Below are 21,359 nucleotides of genomic sequence, written 5' to 3'. Positions count from 1 at the left end.
ATCCCATTTCCAACACTTACCCGGTGTGTGATCTTAGATAAGGTTGTTTTCGAATATAAGTCTACATTTTGCAGCCCTTTTCATAGGATTGTTTTTAGGATTAACTAAAACAATGAATATAAATTACCTGGTACTGTGCCTGACAGATTTTAATTCTTCTTGCTACCCAGTTCCCCATCACCCATCCCCTTTGACAGAAAGATGACTTCACAGACTTTTGTCTAATTTTTGAAAGCATTTTATTTCTTACCTCACAGCTCAGTCACCATATAAAGACAACATTTGGTTGAACATAGATACTAGTGAAAGAAATGCCTCCAACTAGATGTAAGCTTCCTGAAGACAGTAACCATGTCTTATCAATGTTTACATTCTTCAAGAGTTTGAATTTCTAAAGAATTTCCAGTTAGGATATCTAAAGAGAAAATAATTTTTGAGCCCCCCATATTACCTTTTAATGATTTATTAATCCAAATGACTCATTTTTTTCAAGGTATAATCTTTACTACCCATTAAGCAATTGCATGAGGGCCTATAAAGTAATTGTGAACAATGGTAACCCCATTTTGTCAATAATAATAGGAAGGAGTGAAAAACCAAAGAAGTAGCCTATAGTACAATGGTTGTTTACTGCAAACTATTCCCTGTGCTAGGCTCCTTGATACATTATAACTAATTCTCTCCACAATTATGCAAAATGAGTATCATTAGCCCCATATTATGAAAGGAAAACCAAGGGTCAAAGACTTGACTAGCACTAACTAGTAAGTGAATTCAGAGTGACTTAACCACAGTTTGACTTCAGATGTCTCATATTCCAATGTTTGAGCTCTTTGCACTCTATCTACTGCATCCCAGAAAACATGCAGATTATGAATTTCTGGAAAAACGAAGAAAAGTCAAGGAAATCACATCTATCTTGGTAGAAAACAAGGTTTGGGGACCTTAATTATTTAGATCTATAACATCAAAATTACTTATTGCTAATAAAAACTAATAATAATGTCCAGTATTACTATTGTAACATACAAAGGTCTTTAATCTTTACAACAATTCTGTGAGGTCGATGTTATTACCTCCTCATCTGAATAGATGTTGAAATTCAGAAAAAGCAATGGCTTTTCCAGGAAGCAGATCTTGGACCCACACCTTGACCCCATCACCTAGTCAGAGTTCTTTCCACTACACCACCACATTCTGCCTGACATGCTACTTTACCTGAATTTCAATGAAAAAAGGACCAAACAAGGTATGGTGACATGGAATAAACACCATCTTTTGCTCTTCTTCATTCTATCTAAAATGCCTTCTACGGAACAAGGCTTTTTTTTTTTTTTTTTTTTTAAACAGGGTGTGTTCATAGAAGGCATTCTGATACAGTATGGATTCAGTAGAGCAAATCTTCCCACTGAGCATGGTTGGGCAAGTATAACAGTGATTTTCTGAAGGTCTTTAGTTCATGCTTGGTTTTCAGTATGTCCTTAACATCTGTTTTCAAATGAGCAGTGAGGAATCACTTAAAGGGTTGGAATAGCTCTGCTATATTTAACAGATGCTGGAACTCTTGTCTAAGACACCAGTTCAGATCCAAAGATATATGGTTCTCTCCTCTTCTAACCTATGACTTTAAGCAGTAAGAACAGACCAATATCTTTAAACTAGTAAATTGTACCATAAAACCATTCTTTCCTATTTTGATTTAAAGGTGCTGGTGAGGAATCCACTAGGATTGTTACCACTGAGAACTAGCAGAGCAGTAACCATCATTCACTCCAGTGACACATGGTGTGTCTCTTGTGCTCATAGAAGCAGGACAGCTGGATATAAGCAACCAGGTGAGGTGGGAGAGCTGACATTCCTTTAAAAAATCTTTTTGAATCTGGGAAAGTTGGATTTAGGGTGAGCAGCAAAAAGTAGCTGACAGCTAGGAATAGCTGACAAAGAAGAAAGATTATGATCCAAGTTTGGACTAAATCAGAATGGAATCAGAAAGAAATCCCGAATGAGTCAATAGCTAAACACTGGAAGGAAAAAGACTCAAATGCCAAACATATCAACCTTGAAGACCAGAGGACCCTGGATAGTAGTGACCTTTGGAGAGTTCTGTGTGCTCAGGTAGTCTTCATTAACATTATGATGGTCTTTAAGTGTTAAAACATTGTCTTCATGTATTTTAAGGAAAGATGCCCGGATCAGGAAGATTCAGTTATATTTATAGGTAATATTCTGGTTCCTGGAGTGGACCAAAGACATAAAGGCGTCTGTCACAAACTAGCACTTCCAAAGTCTTCTTTCTGTTTGTGCCATACATTATATAGTTCTCATTTTATTGCTTCTTGAACCCCTATTTCCTTTTGTGATATGCCATATTAGCAGGAGTAAACACTTCTATTTCACTCTTCTGTCTAACAAATATTTATTAATTTAATCTTCACAACAAACCTCAGAGATGGGATCTATTATTATCCCCATTTTACCGATGAGGAAACTGCACGGAGAGGTCTGGCACGTTTCCAAAGTCGTGCAGGTAGTTAGTGAAACCAGGCCATCTTCTTCAAGTTTTTGCTCTTAACTGCTACACGATAATGCCTTGCTTAAATATTTAATGCAGTTAAAATATTTTACAGTCTTCTAAGAATAAAATTTCAGTGCAGAGCTATAGGTAGTTTCCAAGTATTTAGTGGATCCATAACTGACCTGAAAAATAAAATTGTTTTTATTAAGAAACTGATTTAATTCCTAATCTCTTTAGGTGTGCAATTATACTTTTAGAAATAAAATATATTGTTTTACTTATATGATGATAATTATTATAGAAATATGAAATTTCATGAAGAACCTAAAAATTGTAATGTTTTAAATGGCCCTGTTTAAAAAGCAAAGCTAGGGGCGCCTGGGTGGCACAGCGGTTAAGCTTCTGCCTTCGGCTCAGGGCGTGATCCCGGCGTTGCGGGATCAAGCCCCACATCAGGCTCCTCTGCTACGAGCCTGCTTCTTCCTCTCCCACTCCCCCTGCTTGTGTTCCCTCTCTCGCTGGCTGTCTCTATCTCTGTCAAATAAATAAATAAAATCTTTAAAAAAAAAAAAAAAAGCAAAGCTAAAACTAATGGGGCACCTCTTTGAGGTATTATAGTTTCCAAATAACAAAAGACTCCTATATTCCTACCATCATTTCTGGGCACTGTAAACATTGCTTGTATTACTGAAAATGCTAGTTCAGTTGGTGGCCTTTCAAGCAAGGAAGAAGAAGCTGTACTTTGGAGCTGAACATACATCATTGGAAAAGGTGATGATGAACTAAACCCTATTTACACAAGCATTTGCAATAATGGCTCGGGAGTCCTGTAGAATACTTTCCCCTTTAAAAATAACCATACACTGTACCCTTTTGGTTCATTCCTTGGCATTTTATTCATGCTGTAAATCTCCCTGCTGGGTAGGAAATCTAGTCCCTATCACCACCAGTTTTCAAATTAAGTTTATCTCTCTTGCTGGGTGCACGGATGATGTAAAATCCAAGGATTTTTCAATTTGTTTCATAATTTTTTGAAATCAGAATATCAACCAGTGGCACTCGGAATGACAAACTCCTAAACGTTGTGTCATGGTAGGAGAGGATGTACATGGGAGTGTGTATGCACGTGTGTGTGCATGCACATGCACGCATGCATGTGTGTCTGGTTTATTGCAGTGATGACAAAAATTGGGGACTAGAGACTAGTAAATATGCTCTCTCTGGAGAAGAAATGCAAATTTAAAATGAGGTGGACTTTTCCCTCTACTACATATTTATTTACCAAAGTCATAGAAAACCCAAACTCATTTCAGGCTTCTTGAAAAGTAAACCAAAAAATGATTAAGCATCTCTGATAAAAGTGTGCATATATGGCTGGAATGCTGAATATCACAGATGAAAAAAAAGCAACTTCCTTTCAAAAAACACAAAAAACCCAAAAACAAAAACACCACCACCAGAAAAGCTAATCTGACCAAAAATCATTTCCAGGCAATCTAGTGAGTGAAGTGTGAATATATTAACCTGAGGTTTTTGAAGTTTTCCTGAAAGTTACACACCAAAAGTTTCCAACTTTTGCCTTACTAGAGGCATGAATTCTCCATCTATATATCCTAGACATACACTTTCCAAGAAGACACCAGCATAAAGCACAATGGAGTAGTGGTTCTCAAAATGTGATACAAAAACCCTTTTAGTCCCATGAAAATCCTACATGTAGCCTTTGGATGGTCTTTGTATTATGTAAGGTTAATTGAATGAATATCAGTGACAATGGTCACCCTCTCTGTGCTGGCATGAACTGATAATTTACTTGTGATATATAGTAAAATTAAATGTCAGCTCATTTTTGCCTCATCAAAAAAGAGCACTAATTCAGAGCACCTGAGCGGCTCAGTTAGTTAACCGTCTCATTTCAGCTCAGGTCATGATCTCAGAGTCCTGGGACGGAGGCCTAGGTCGGGCTCCGGGCTCAGCGGGAAGTCTGCTTCTCTCTTTGCCTCTGCCCTTCTCCCCACTTGTGCTTGTGCTCTCTCTCTCAAATAAATAAATAAATAAAATCTTTTTTAAGAAAAGCACTAATTCTGATGAATTACTTGGATGGGTATGGCTATAGTAGGAGCAGTAGGGCGTGGATTCTTTTGCTTTATCCAAGTGGTATAAGGATAAAAGTATTTTTCTAGTACTGTTTTTAGACACCCATTTTCATAGCATCCTGAGATTTCCAGATTACTCAAAATGTGGTGGTTTACTGATCCTGAATCCAATGAGAAAAAGAGTTTACACATTCTAAAGGAGAGAGGTTTCAAATGACTATGTGGGGTGCAATTTCCATTGGAATGATTTAATTTTGAGCTTTAACCCAAAAGTAAGTACCTCCCAAAAGTAAGCATGGTTCATAGTCTACACACTGACTTTTAGCACATTAACATATTCTTCTGAATCTCACAATGGTAGCACTGAAGGGCAGGAATTCTGGCTTTTTTCCTTTCTTTCTTTTTTGTATCCCCAGCACCCAAGAATGTGCTCCATAGAATCAGTTTGAATGAATGCATGGAGATACCTAAAGTAGATGATTTGCTGTGCAGTTATTTTTGATTACCTAACCGTAAAATTACTATCATAAGGAGAGTAAAAAAAATAATCCTCATGCTTTTGAAAAAACGTACAACCACTTCATGCCATGCCAAAATGTCTCCAGATATAAAGAGTTCTTCTGTGACAACCTTACTACACTGCATAATCTGTGAAAACACACTGGCCTCCACGTTCATCTCATCTCTCCACTTCACATATGTGATTCTATATGAATTTAAAAACTTCTCAATCCCAAGATTTAGACCCACTAGCCTTAGATTTCACGAACTGATTCCGTGTGGTTTCGTAACAGCATCGATTCTGTAGTGCTCAACATCTGACAACATGCTCTTTCATGAACACCTGTGTTTTGGAGAAAGTGACCAGTCTGTCGACATGCAGGCCTTCTAATGTCAGCTCACGTCTCTGTTGGCACCTTTCTGGCCCACCAGAGATTGTGGAGGAGGGATACTGTGAAAAGACTATTTAAGTCTGCTCATTGAAGCAATTTAAATGATGCATTGGATTAAAGTGATATACTATCTTACTAAATTAGACTTCTTAAAGGACTAGAGGAGAGAAAACCTTTTGGATGAACCTTGACTTGAAATTTTGAGTTTTTGGGTTATTTACCTCCTGAAATTAAAATCTCCAATTTTCATATTTTTGTACTTCTGAATAATTGTTGCCTCTTTGTGGAATGTTCTTCATGCCCCCTCTAGGACAGCAACTCAGTCTTCTGGGACTATATCCAATGTGATCTCCTCTGTGAAATGTTTCCCAATTTTGTCATTAAAACATGTGCTTGTGATTAATTTTTGTTACATACCTTGTTGGTCAAACTTTAAGGCCTGTGTCTTACTCATCTCCATGTCTGTATAACACTGAAGAGAGTGTCTGAGTAGTACATAGTACATATTCAGCAAACATTATGTTGAATGTAAATAATTAATGAGTGAAACCACCTCTCAGAGATTTCAACTCCTTCTCCCTGGGATGGAATGGAGAATTAAGCCATGAAAAAGGAAGTCACCTGAAATTTTTTTCTTATTTTTATTATTGAAAAAATGACTCTTTAAGGAAGGATGAAAGAAAGAAAAATTACTCGTTGGGCCTTATGTGGAGAGGCCACATCTTTGTCCTTGCAAAGTGGGCGAAAATCAAGCACATTATTATTCAGGCTATTTTAATTCTCATGGTCCTGGGCTATTTTATTATAATTATCTGCTTGTACTACTAATAAAGAAGAGAAAAATATAAAGAAGGTGAAGGCATCTGTCTTGGCAAAACCAAATTCCAACAATTCCAAGGTCTTCACTCTTTCCTTGATGATTATATATCTGAGGTTGTCAACATTAGAACAGATTTTAAGCTCCTGGTCATTTCTTCAAGCAAATAGGATGAAACCAAAGGATCAAATAACATTTTCAATTTATAATGTCTCAGTACAAATTTTTGATTTTTTAGAAATGAATTATTAAAGCTGCAAATGATAGTGGCTTCCTTTGAAGAATTATTTAAAGCTCTCTTTAAGTACTTTAAAGATAATAAAGAATAAGAAAATTCTTCTGTGATTGGTTAAAGGGCAATTGGTATGTATGCTATTGATGAGGGTGGAAAAAAAAATCTGCCAGGTGACTTCAATTCAGCTGAATCATATGACTCATATTTGCTGAGCAGAAGAACCAAGAAGTAGGCCAGCTAAGGAGGATTGTCATGAAAGATTGGAGACCCCTGGGTCAGAAACCCTGCAAGCAAGGATAAGTGATTTTTTTTTTTTTTTTTTTTTTTTTTACTATAAAGAATCAGTACCTGATACAGCTGACTAAGGTGGCTTCTCCGTCAGCTAGGTCATGTCCTTTCGTTTCCCTGAGACTCAGTGCCCTCGTTTGTAAATGGGACCATCTTTCGTAAATGATAAGGACAGGCAGGCCGGGGTTAACAATCCTTCCTGAGCTGACCTGCACAGGGGAAAGCTAAGAGAGAGAACAGTGCTGGGAATTGCACTGAAGAAGAACATTTGTGTGGGAGGCTGAGTATTGGAGTAGATTCCAGTTATGACCCAGCTATGGGATGACTTGCTGTTGGTAAGTAAATAGCTCTTAGTGTCTGATTCCTCACTGATGAAATGGGGAGATTTTCAGGATGTATAAAACAATTGAAACTGATAAGTAAAAGCAAAGTCATAAAAATTGTTTGCAGGTCACATAAACTAAACTGACACACACTGACATAGATTGCTAAAGAGATGTCATGGAATCTTCACACATAGTGTTGCTTCTAGTCTACCCTCCTTCCCCTTTTCAGGGGAAATTGCAGGAGAGACGTTTATAAAGATTGGGTACCTGAGATGAATCTTGAATGTTGTAGGGTGCTCCTGGTACCGTGTCATGTATGGCAGTCTCATGAGTGAGTCAAGGGGCTGTAATGATGAGTTCCAGACCTCTGTGAGAATGGTTCACAAACGAGCCACAGTTTCAAATGGATCATTTTTGCTCTGCTCAGATACTCTGCATCAGAAATGAGTCTGCTCATGAATTCTTAGAAGAAAAATCAAAGAGGATGCAGCAGCGTCTTCCTTCCCTGGTGAGTTATGCCCAGCAACCTCCTTTACGCGTATACTGTGCTGTGCGTGGAATGGTGGGTGGGGGGTGGGGCATGCACCTTGGAATTCCCCAGAAACTGAAAGTTCTCTGAAGGCTCTTCAGCTGGGCTCTCAGAATCAAGAATGAAAATGTTAGACCCAGAGAGTGGGTCTGAAAATGGGAATCCTCGATATGGGAGAGTATTAGTTACTTGGAAAAGGTAGTGAATTTCTTTCTCCCTCATTTACAATCTGAGTGTTATTTAGGCATTAAGAGGGTCAGTCTAATTATTTGCCATTTTAGCCCTTGGGCTTTCTATTTCAGCAATAGATGTTAGCTATTTCTTTAGACAACCCAATAATACAGATGCCTTTTAGTCCCGAAGTTTGAATAAAGGAAACTGAGGCAGAGCAAAGTTAAGGAATTAGTTCTCATTTGGCTAGAATTCTTAAATATATCAAATGCCTTACTCTGTCTCACCGCTTTCCATATACAGCATAGATTTTAACACCCAGTTGATTAACTAGCTTTATCCTGCTACCCACTAACTCTCTTCTTCCACGTCCCCAACGGGAGATAGGCTTCAGTTCAGAGATAATAAATGGACAAGATGGTAAGAGGAAAACTTTTATTTATTTATTTTTAGAGGTCAGTAATTCAGTGACCATGCTGTCATTCTCAGATTTTGTTCCTTGCTCTCCAGCATGTCTGCTCGGCTGGAGTGACCAGTACCTTAAGAGGCCATGAGTCTCTGTCAGTAAAAGGGATTTGCTCTTCTGTCTCCCTCAGACTTCACAGAAATCCTTTGTCAAGAATCTTTGGGTTTCAAAGAAACCTCTAGATTCCTTTTCTCAAACTGCAAGTTTAATTATAATATTTTTGAGAGTTGCAAGACATATAATTTCCCTTAATTTAAACCTTTTTCTAGTAGCATTTAAGCTTGTATTTCAATGAAAGCCTGTACATGTTAAAAAAAATGTATACATCGCTTAGAGAATTAGTCTTGTTAGGTTTCCAAGTATTCAGGACTTGTAAATTTAAAATAAAACAAAACATATTTTGATTTACTTAGGCAAACTAGCCTCAAAAGAAAAAACATTAGTTTAGCTTCTAATTTAAACTTGAAAAGTTTTATACTGGGGAATTTTTTTCCATTTTCCTAATTCATGTCTCACAAATCTACTTTAATTTTCCAAATATTTACATTTCCTCTGAAATAATCTTATCAAGTTACTCCTGTCCTTTATTGTTTTTCAAACTCAATGTGTATTATTCATGAAGTGATGGGGGAAAAGGCTATTTTAAAGAAAATGATTCAAATTAGTAATTTTTTGGAAATGATTCAAATAAAGGGGTGGCATCCACTTGTCAAATGGCCTGTGGATTGCAGTCCTGACGGATTTCCTGTCCTTTTGAGGCTTTGAGTTTCCCATCTGTTCAGGGAGTCGATCTCCAGCTCCCCAGCAGCTTTGTGATTTTTACTGTATCATTGACTACTGCTTTTATGTAATATTTGCCTTGCTATATTCACTGCACTAATGTTCACTTAATTTTTGTCCTTAATTAACTTAGAAAAAATTTTTAACTTAACAATGTATCTTAGAAGGAAGTTTTGTGTCCCTGCTGTAAATAGATGGACAAAATTAATTTAATGAAAACCATACAGTGTTATTACATTTTAGCTCCACAGAGTTGTCTGCTGAAGACTGAGCCTGAGGCTTGCTTTCTATTTCTTAAAAAGCAAGAGAACAATGTTCAGAGTTCTTTGTCAGCACCAGCTTGAGACTTTCTTCCTGATATAGTTAGAAGTCTCAAAAAACCGGAAATGATGCAAACTTTCTTATTGTGTTATTAGATCTCAATATGCCTCCTGAAATTATCTTATACACACCAACGGTGTGTACACATCCCTCAATCTGGGAAACACGAGGTTGAATATTGTTGAAGGCCTCTGCCAGCCATAACTTTATTTTACTGCAAACCAGTCATTTCAGTTTACAGGCATGCAAAAGACACAGAGCTGCATTTCTCTTCCGGTGCCTTGAAAAGCTGATACACAAACATCTTGTAGGAAGAGCTCTTCTCTCTACCCGGTAACTCTGGCTAACTTGTTCAGACATGAAAAGGTAATGAGGAAGTGTGAATAAGAGCAGGAATTAGGATTCATCCAGACAATCTGATTTGATAATTGCAAAAGACCTTTATCTAACAATCAAATGGACAAATGTCATTAAGGTGGTTGAAACTTTTTTTGTCAGAGCTGAAAGTCAAATTTTTAGATCAGTTTGACAAAGTAGCTGTGTTTTGATTTAAAAAATTGATGCAGTTTGGGTAATATTGCCAGACTTAATTATCTTTAACCTAACTGCCCAGTGACCATTTGCATGATGAAAATAAATGTTTTTAAAACTGAAATGAATGGCCATTTCTGTTTATAATTTTGTTTGTGTTTGTTTTTTGCAACAGTCTTGTACAATTAGACAGTGTGAAACCTTAGTTCCAGAACTTTATTTTCTCCTTTGTAGAGTGCTACTAGAGTTACACAAATGACCAAGCTTAGAATCATTTTGTTATCCAGGAGTATGTAAAATGAATAATTAAAGCTGACTCACATAGAAATTGGCAATGGAAAATTAGTGGGAAAATTCATTGTTATTTTTTGACTTCTACTGCCAACATAAAACACCATAATGGCAATTGAGATATCGTTATTTTTCAATAATCCATTTTACTTTGCAGGGACTCCACAGAGTTCCATCCTTCTGCCTGGAACCTACAGGTAGTACTTGTTATAAGATTAAAGTTGGTGCTAGTCATTTCAGACGTTCACTGCTGAGTGGGAGATAGGTGGCTCGTCCTCACAAGAGTAGCCTCAAAAAATCTCCATGGCACCTGCCACTGTGAGCTACAATTTCCAGTTAGTGCAAACTTCTGCTGCTCCTTTATGTCTTACCTACTTAATTCCTACTTCACTTTGCTTAGAAAGCAACACAGAAAACAAAAGGCCAGGCTCACAGGTTGCAAGGCAAATTACCCACAGTATCTGCAAAACAGACCCTGGGTTGGAATCTTGAAATTCGGTGGCTTGGTGTCTTGGAGAGCAGTGGCCTGGGAACTAGGAGACCTGAATTCTGGGTTAGCTTTACCACTAACTATGTGACATCGAGCAACTCTGTTGTTTTCACTGATTTTCAGTGTCCCCTTCTCTAAAACAAAGGGTGAGAAGAGATCTATACAGCCATTTCTTGCCTTCGCATCCTATGATCGTATCTACTTCCTGGAGTGTTACAGTGATATCCAGCATCAAAAATAATGTTCACTTATCTGAGACTTTAAAGTAACAACCCAGCCTGGCGTAAGATTTTAAAAAGAATAGGCAGCATAAACTCTCATCAACAAGTCATGCACTTTATTAAGCAATTAATAATAGACCCACAGTTTGACAGATACTGTGTTTCTGATTTGCAGGTTAACTCATTGACTCTGCTATATATTGACCTTCAGAAAGCCAGAGAGTGATAGATAGGGGCCTAGCCATTAAGTAGTTGATCTTCAAACATACCTGCATTAATATTTTATCGATTGCATTTCATTTTAATTGTAGTGTGTTAAAATTCCAATGAGATAAATATTTTCCTTTATGTGAAAACCCCAGAGAACAGTAGCTTTGAAACATTTATCATAAAATAAACACAGACTATTACCCAACAATTACGCATAGAAATGTCTGTGAGTGACTAGATTAATATCAGCCTTCATGTAAAACCAATGATCTACATTGAACTTCACAGGAAGAGCATGTTTCCACAGACCGCAGAATATTTCCAAGCTTGAGAGTTAGCTGAGAAAATGTACCCCAAATATTACTCACTTAAAAGTCTTTCCTCTTCTACAACGGCTCCATCCTACAGCCTAAAGCTAAAAACTAAAGACAACATTTTCCAAATATTTGTCAAAACCAAGGGAATTGTGCTTATTTATTTTAAATTTGAGCCAAAATGTGATAATCCCACAGTTTTTAACTCTAATTTCATCTCTTTTCCATGAGCAGTAGTCTGACCTCAAGAAGAGTAGCAGGTAATAGTAATTCAGTCAGCCAACATCTACCTGTTAAAATATGGCTATTCTAAATAAATAAGTGGTAAACTTTGGTAGGAGTCTGGCTCAACATGTTATTAAAGTCACTCCAAAGAAGGGATCTCCATGTTGGTGGAGTTCCCTTCTTCTGATCCTTCATTCAGCAAACTCTTGTGTCGGGCACATACTAATCTTCTCATGTGCATTACTTATCACACTGTATTTTTCCAATGGAATCAAATGTAAAACATCTAGTGACTGAATCTCAGAACCATATCCCAGAGGCCATGTGTCAACCCATTCCTACAAAGAGAAAAGGAAAGGAAGTCTGAAGCTAGAAAGCTTGAGACAGTATTCAATGCTCTGCTCTCACTTGCCTGAATTAGGGTAGTTTTCTACACCTGATTCTCTTCAGTGAGAGGAGGCAGCATAGCAAAGAGAAAGAACATTGCCTCTGTGGCCAAATTTTGCTTTTGAATCCTCGCTTCTCCACTTAGTAGATGTGGAACTCGGCTAGTTTTTAAAACCTCTTTAAGCCTAAATTTCTTCTCTAAGTTGGAAATAATAATATCCTACTTGAAGTTGCTGTAGGGATAAAATGAGATAATGTGAGTAAAGCTCTTAGTACCTAGTCTGCAAATGATAAGCACTCTGGAATGTGTAGCTTCCATTTAATCTTGTCATTAGCAGAGCTTGAGATGACAGATGAACTAGGACTTATTAAGTCCCTAGAACTCCTTGGGCAAAGAGAGGCTCTAGAAATTACCCTCCCCACGTTTTCTCCCCACCCCCACCTCACCCAAGGAGGTTCTTCTTTATAAATTTGAGAGCTAATCTCTGGCTTGTGAACCATCTTTCCGTTTATCTCTTCTTTCTAATTCCTCATGACTAATTTTAGAAATATCACTGCATATCAGCAAAACCATCAGTAGAGAAAAAGAAAAACAGTAAAAATTCAAATCATTACCTGAAAGTTATTTATTAGTAGATATTTCCAAGTGGTAGAAATAATGATGATTTTTTAAATTCTTGACTTGTGCTTTATATTTTCCAAACTTCTGCATGGACATAGATTACTTTTATACGGACAACAAAAAAATGTGTTTAAAAGTGCATGTGTGTGTGTGTGTGTGTGTGTGTGTGTGTGTGTGTGCAGCTGGGGGAAGTTACTTATTAAGCTCAGTGAAGATGTGGTTGTAGGGGGTTGTCTGAAATAATTGGAGCATGCATGAGTACCAAAAAAAAATTATTTTAGCAAAAAGTTTAGGACACAGAAGACATTGGTTTAAATCTTAGTATAATGATCTCGTAGCTCTATCACCTTGGTTACTTAGCCTTTCTAAGCCTCATCTTTCTCATCCATTAAACGGGGTGGTAATATCATTCTGCAGCAATTTCTTGAAGGTTGAGCTTGCACGTGGAAAAGGTATGATATATGGTACAGAGTTAGAGCTTAGATGTGTTAGTTGACTAACAACCTGAAGAGTATCCAAATGCTTTAAAAAAATAATTACAAAACTTAGATAAAAACTCTTACATGAATTAAAATTATTTAAAATTATTCCATGCATTTGGAGGTTTCACCCACACCTGAAGTATAACATAGTAAAAACTAAACTTAATATTTTCCCTCACAGTCCCTTCCCAAAGTAGCTCCTTTTCTTAGATTTATTAGTACCATTGATGAAAAGACCTGCTGTATAGTTCCCCAAGCTAATAACATCAATTCATTCCAACTTCTGATTTTGCAATATTCAGTCTCTCCCTTATTCCCATTGAGGTTGGTTTGATTCTATTCTTTCTCTCCTTCAGGGCTTCCCCACCTCTGCACTATTGACATTTTCTACTGGGTTGTTCTGTTAGGAGGGTCTGTTTTGTGACCATGGGATGTTTAGCAGCATCCCTGACCTCTATTTTATGACAACCAAAAATATCCCCCGACATTACCAAATATCCCCTGGGAGGTAAAATCTCTCCCCAGTGAGAATCACTGCTCTCTTTGCACGTGTCCCATACCAAGAGCAATCTTAAGTCACAGCCCTGGTCCGAGTAACACTAATAATAGTAATAGCAACTTTTACAAACTTTTACCCCAAATTTAGCATTGGAAGCTGAGATTGAAGTGAATTTCCATGTAACTTCCAGAGAGTTCTATAGGAGAATGCGGTATAGGTGACATTCATATCTCTGATATTCTCTGAATAAGACAGTACTTTGCATTTGCCTTATTTGGAGGTGTTATGCATTGTCAAGTGAAACGGTCTCCCTTATCACTGACTCTCACTGTGAAAGTAACCATTTAGAACAAAAATGCCTTCATTTGTTTATTTTGTTGTTACTTGCATTCAATAGGTATTTTTTTTTACATATCTTCTTGCTTATTTACATTGGAACACATTCATTGCCGTGTAGAAGGAAAGTGCAATCTGTATCTGATACTGCCTGTAACCCACACCCACATACTTACTAGTGTGGTCATTACATGTTAAATAATCAAGTATTATGTATTTTTATAATGCATAAATCCTTTGTAGATTATTACATAGATGTTTAAGAGTGTTTTAATGATGTTTAGGGGAATTAGGGCTTTTGCTTGTACGAAGAATGCATTATTATTTTTTTTCCCATCTAAAAAAATAAAGTATTTGTTCTTGCGACAAAAAAATTTGCTTTCCCACCCCCGTTTTCGGAGGTAGATAGACTCAGATATTTAGGAATGCCTGCAGTCATATTACTTGAGCATTTACTATGTACAAGGCAAATGTACAGCATTGTCTTATTCAGAGAGTATCAGAGATATGAATGCAACATATTCTGAATTCTCCTGTATAACTCTCTGAAAGCTACATGGAAATTCATTTCAATCTGAGCTTCAAACAAAGCATTACTAGATGGGAAAGAAAGGTAGAAGACTTCATTTTAAATTTTTTAGAGAAATTTAAGCAATTCTTGTTCTTAATCCTGAGATTTAAAGAAAGAAAAAGAAAAGAAAAGAAAGAAGAGAAGAGAAAAGAAAAGAAAAGAAAAGGAAAGAAAAGAAAAGAAAAGGAAAGAAAAGAAAAGAAAAGAAAAGAAAAGAAAAGAAAAGAAAAGAAAAGAAAAGAAAAGAAAAGAAAAGAAAAGAAAAGAAAAGAAAAGAGGTGGCTGTTCTCATTGTAAGGATAGGGCATTCCATTCCCTCACTTTCTATTTACTCCTCCAAGCTTCTGCTCCATAGTTTCATTAAAACTCTACTAGCCATATTCATCAACAGCCTTTTGTAAACCCAGTGGGTGTCAGTCCTTACCCTATGTGACTTCTTGACTTTTTTTTTAAACACTGTTGACCATTTAGTTTTTTAAAATACTGTATTCTCAAATGTACATCCCAAAGCTAGATTTCTTGCTTGATCTGCAGACCCTATATTTAACTGTACACTGGGCATCACAACTTAGAAGTCTTACAGACACACCTATGATTCAATTATGCAAAACTGAATTCATCACATCTCCTTCAACCAAAATCTGCTTTTCCTCCTGTGTCTCCAATTTTAATAAATGGCATCATGATTTGCCTCCATTTCTTGAGCCAGAATTAAGGCATGATCCATGGCTTTTCCCTCTCCTTTCTCTCTATGAACCAATCTGTCATCAAATCCTGTTGATTCTGTTCCTTCAGTAGCTGTTAAGCCCCTCATATTTCCTCCCTATTGCTATCATCTTAGTTCTGAATCTTACGGTCTTTTTACTATTTTATGCAGTTATTTCCTAACTGGCTGCCCAAGTGGTCAACTAAGTATTAACATAAACTCTTGGGGGCGCTTGGGTGGCTCAGTCAGTTCAGCGTCTGTCTTTGGCTCAGGGCACGATTTTAGGGTCCTGGGATTGAGGCCTGCTTCTCCCTCTCCCTTTGCCCTTCCTCCCAGCTTGTGGGCTCTCTCTCTCTTTCTCTCTCTCTCAAATAAATGAAATCTAAAAAAAAATTTTTTTAAATAAACTTATTTTATTCAATTGACCAAATACATATGCTAACACAGATAAAAGAAAACACCTGACATAGTTGTCAGACCATGCATAATAATAGGACTAGTACAGAAAGACTGTGCGAAGGAGGCAGTGAGAGTACCAGTAAAGAGTTTCAGGTGGGTCATGTCAAGTTCTTCAGTTTGTTTATCAGGAGTCATACAGGAAATGCCAAAGATTGAGGTAAAAACAAGAACCAGAGATCAGTGACTTTTTAAACCAATCAAGGTAACTGTAACTGACAGAAGCGAGGAAGCAGCAGTGGAGAGATTTGTAGGATTCTGTAGAATATCCCATTTCTTAACCAGGTCATTTTTAATGGACCAGGTGCATACTTACTGGTTCTTGTACAACACAATGGCATATTAAAAGATGTCATGTAGCACCTTTCTTGAGGTACATGGTCTCAAGCCCTTTCCGTATACACAGGAGTTGTGCAGCCAGTGCCTTCCACTGTGTGTAGAAGTAGGAGATTATTGGATTGAGCCATATATCAATTGTCGGTAGAAGGGAATAACTGAGTTACTTATTTGGGGAAAAGGTAAAATTTAGGCGAAATTATATGTCTTTTGTATCTTGTCTAATTCAGCTTCATTTTAGGATCTCTTAAAGCAAAGAACTTTGCCTTTATCCCGTATCTCTCTGTGTTTGCTTATTATATCTGCTTAGGTTATATCAGGCATCCCCACAGTATAATTTTGCTTATTTTGTAAGAGGATTCTGTATAATTTATTCTTGCCACTTGCCATTATATTAGAAAAAGTGTTGACATGATATGTTGGTCTTTGGATAGAACAGTAAACACCTGTAAAAATAATTAGTTACAGATAAATAATGTGGTTAGCAAGGGATGTCATTTTAGGTAAAGTAAATATATGGAATGTGGATATTCTAAAATGCTCTCATAACTTTCCTCAGACATACATTAAAATAGTATTTTGTTTTTCAATCAACATTGATCTCTTGCAAATAATTCTCAGACTCTGGGTTAAAGAAACTACTTTCTCTTGATTTTGGATTTTGCAGAAATTTTAGTGAAAGTAGATAAAATTTTTATTGTCTAAATATTATAGATCTATATGAATAAAAATTTGAGATTATCATATTCCTTGGATAATGAATAAAAGCAACGTACAAAGTAGAACTTGAAGATTAAATAATTTAATCTTGAATAATTTAACCTGCATCAGGCAAGATAAACATGAAGATTTACAGTATCTGTTTAGCTCTTCATTTTGAATTGCTAAATAGTTTTATTTCTTTGTTCTATCTATAGTCCCTAACTGATTTTGTGGGTTCCACTGTCCTCAGAGGTAACTCTGAATTCTATCTTTTGAAAGATGAAGAGTTATGGAACAGATTATATGAAATGCTGTATAGTTAAGATTAATTAATAACGATTATAGTAGACATTAATTAATAAACCCATTCTAATTGTAATTACTTATAATAGTGAATTAGAAAATGATTTTATGTTAATGGATCAATGAGAGAAAAAGGAGGGTCTTTAAGTTTGCAGGAGAGTGGGTATGTGGTAATAGAGGATAGGATTTGTTAGCGATATCATCTAAATCGCTTGTCCATAAGACAAGATTTTTTTCTGATGAGATTTCCTATATCCAAATGGTTCAGTGCTGACAAACTCTTTCAACATTTCCTCCAGATGATATGGGAAAACATCACAAGGGGCAATTTGTTAGCCCTACCTAATGATCTGATTTTCTGTGAACTAAAAAAAGTGTGTATGCACAAACAAGGTGTTTGTGTCGGGACCTAAAAAATGAAGGTCCCCAACTGATCAATATGTACCAGGCTGATAATGCTATACCATATCAATTTCTAGTGTTCTATTGTTTGTAAATAATACTCGAATTTTTATCATACTTTTGTAGTTTGCAAAGTGATTTCACATACATTATCACATTGAGCCCTAAAGAAAATCCAATGAAATGAGGTAGGTGGGTTTTTGCCAATGTATAAAGATAAAAAACATAAATATCTGGAATGTGGCCATAAAGTATCATGGCCACCTTAAATCTCCCTTCAGGTAAGGAATGTAGGAAGAATGGAAGTTGACTGAGACTTCTAGAGGAAAGAAAGCAGCTTTTTCAGTTATCTCTATACCGGAAGACTCTGGATTATTCCAGCAGGAGTCCTCAGTTCCAGGAACCTAAATACAGGGTTTCCCCTCTATGTATCAGCTTCTAGACAGCTTGGTTTGGACCCTTCCCAAAAAGTCTTAAGGGGAAGAAGGTGTACTCATTTCACTAGACTATATGGAACATATGATCAGGTAGGGCCTCTTAAAGACGCTTTGTTTTTGTTTTTATTTTTTAAGAATGTTTTGAATTCCTTTCTTACTGAATTGGTCCTGGTTAAACCTAAAATCCAGTACTAAAAGGTAACAAAAGAAAACAATCTCACCGACACTGTATCTGAAGAGGTCTTTTAATGTCTAAGCACAGTCAGGAAATAGTGTGGGGACTTGCCTAAAGCAATTGCATTTTCAAGGTTAAGACAAAATCTTGGTCACTGACCCACATTAACAATAGTAGAAAAAAATCGGTGGCTAAGTAATGAAGTGACAGAAAAAGAAGGAAGAACAGAGGAAAAAAGACATGAAAAAGAAAACCAGGAGACATGAACAAAGTTGAACTTCTCTTATTTTTTTCCATTTTGAAAAAATATCCAGAAAAATATTTAACTGTAGCTATTGTACACAGGTTCAAAATTCAGGAATTAGCTACATACTAACATAAGTTACAAGTTTAAATCCAAGATTAATGGCACATTTTTCATTTTGTAAATCTTAATTTAGAAATCCAATTATGAGACATGAGGACTGACCCTGGCAAAAAAAGATGGACATTTTAAAAAACTGAAATGTATGTAGGTCCCTAAAGAGAAATGTTTTCTTTAACATATTTTTAGTATTATATCTCTATAATCAGAATAATACATCATAATGGGACAAGATGGAAAAACGTTTCCATTTCAGGTAATATAGAACACATGTATTTCTGCTCAGAAATCCATTCTAGTTGCTGAAGAGATTTCGGCTTCAATTTCATTGACATATGTTTGATAAACCCAAAGTTTTAAGCATGTTCTTTTAGTAAAATGTCAATTTACACATATATTCAATTTGCTTCCAGTTCTTCCATATGTTTTTTGACTTTCAGTTTAGTCCCTGAGGATCTTAAAAATTACATAAGGCTGTTTTTCTTCTGTCCCTGAGATGGGCACTGATCAAACTCAAGTTATGCATCTAAAAATTTAGTTGTAAGTAAATAAGCACAACATTCACTATAATAAGAATAGAACAATAAAAATAATAACCTGCAGTTATCTCAGTCCTTTTTTCTATACGAGGCACTTTTATAGGTAACTCAGTCGTCCTCCATTCCAGAATAGAGTTGCAGTCTGGTGATTTTGCACCTTATTGTGGATTTTAATAAGTTTTTGCTGAATTGAATTGAAATTGATCAGCTCACATAGGATATCTAGCTGAGACAAATATCTTCTGGTAATTTCTGTTGTACTAACAGTATCCCCCAATTTAGCTCCCTCCTCCATTTTTATCACACACATGGCAGTAAAGAACGGGAAGAGGAAATCTTTGGAGATGCTGTGGCAAAACACACAATTGTAAAATTGAAATGCTTTCTGGATGGATCCTATGTGCTCTAGAAGGAAGTGTATTTCAGTTTACCTCTACCTCAAATGCTCGTCTGGTAGTATTCCGACATGGGTTTGATAGCTCCTAAGTCGTGCAGTTTGTATCACTGCTGGAGGTAGAAACTAAAATTTGTGATGCTCACCTCAGTCAGAATTGTGTTGATTTTTAACAGGAGACTGTGGAAAATGGTTTTGAACTAAACCAGGGATCATAAACATCAGGGAGGGGATGAAGAGGGCCATCTCAATCTCCAGATTCTTCATGGTCATCTAGACGTGGTCCCAATCACCTGGATAACTCTGAAACCTATTGTCTGAATTTTTTGTTAATGGCAAGCATTCATTCTGATTGGTTGCTATATCCATTCTAATCAGCCCATTTATTTTTAACAACTTTATTGAGGTAAAATTGACATATAACAAACTGCACGTATCTAATTGTATAATTTTTAAAGTTTTTCCATTTGTATACATCTGTGCAACCATCACCACAATCAAGACAGTGGGCATATATCCACCACCCCCTAAAGTTTCCTCACACCTCTTTCTAATTCCTGTCTCCTGATGATTCCCTCAGATAACTGCAGGTCTGCTTTCTGTCCCTATACATTAATTTGAATTTCCTAAGCTATTATGTAAATAATTTGTACTTTTTTTGGTCTAGCTTCTTGCAGCATATTTATGTTGCAATTCTTCCGTATTGTAAAATGTATCAAAAGTTCATTTTTTATATAGTTGAATAGTATTCCATTGTTTTGATATACTACAGTCTGTTTATCCAGTCACCTCTTGAAGGCCTATTGTCTAAATGCTTAGGGTTATCAGGGCCATGTTAGGTTGGGCTTTAGATGAATGTGCAATTATGATTGCATTCTGCTGACTTTTCTAAGCCTAGTTAGCAGTCCATCATAATGTAATTCATATAAAAAACCATTTCTTTGACAAAACATCAGCATCTCAGGATTGGTAAACCAATACACTTTTTTTCCTTTAATTTAGGCTAGGTCTGTATACCAAAACAATTGGTCATCTCAGTCAGTCAACCCTGAGTAATCAATTTAGGAAAAATAGCTGATCTGAGAGCCTGGAGATTACATATGGCTTTCTACTGAGTTTCACTGACTCTTTCTTTACTTGCTCTTTTGTTTCTGTTTGTTTGAGGAAATCATCTAGAACTTAAGCATTGTTTACTCTTTTAAAAGTGAAAATTAATTACACCTTATATCTATAACTAAGTCAAGAATAAAAGGTATATTTAATTAGGAGGGAAAACTTCTATTTTTATTTTATAATTTCAAGAGGTATTTTTAAAACTAAGGATAAAATTTCCCTTTTAAATTTGAAAAATCTGTTGATGTTAATCTCTTAATTGGTTGAAGGGCAGAGGACCAAGATGGGGCAGATTTCTAATTTCATTGATTGGCACTATAGGAAAATGCTCATATTTTACAGGTATACCATTATTAACGCCCAATCCTGTAGTCCTTTTTCGTGCAGAACTCCCACAGGGAGTACCACATGAGAAAGAAATGTAGGATGAGACCCGATTATTATAATTCACAAGACTAATTATGACTTTGAGTTTTCCTGGATAAGCTCATTCTTTCTGCACCCTGGGATCAGTAAGCAGGAAAGTAGTCTCACAAGGATTTCACTGCATTTAACATTACATATATTTATAAATAAATCCAAAGTCCTTAAATAGCCCTTCAATTCTCTGCTGTTTTCTTTGTGTTGTGTTTTTTAAACGATTAAAAAAAATTAAGACAATGCCACAGGTGTAGTTTCACTAAAAAATAAAAATAAAAAAAATAAGCTACACATCAATCATGGATTTTTTGGCATTGACTCGCTTGTTTTAAACAGACTGTTTATTTTTATTGGCATCACTGGTGAATAAGACTAAACAGGGACATGGGAAAGCAA

At 36.2% G+C, this 21,359-nt stretch overlaps 1 long non-coding RNA gene across 1 annotated transcript in view; it reads right to left on the bottom strand.

The window, feature by feature from the left end:
* Positions 1 to 220: 220 nt before the first annotated feature.
* Positions 221 to 21,359, bottom strand: part of LOC117801529 — a 35,430-nt gene continuing 14,291 nt past the window's right edge. Inside the window, exon 2 of the long non-coding RNA XR_004624128.1 lies at positions 221 to 2,697. This is a non-coding gene — a long non-coding RNA (uncharacterized LOC117801529). The remainder of the gene's footprint in view (positions 2,698 to 21,359) is intronic.

This window comes from Ailuropoda melanoleuca, chromosome 3, assembly GCF_002007445.2.
Source record: "Ailuropoda melanoleuca isolate Jingjing chromosome 3, ASM200744v2, whole genome shotgun sequence".
Classification (NCBI taxonomy): Eukaryota; Metazoa; Chordata; class Mammalia; order Carnivora; family Ursidae; genus Ailuropoda; species Ailuropoda melanoleuca.
This window is presented reverse-complemented; position numbering and strand designations above follow the sequence as displayed.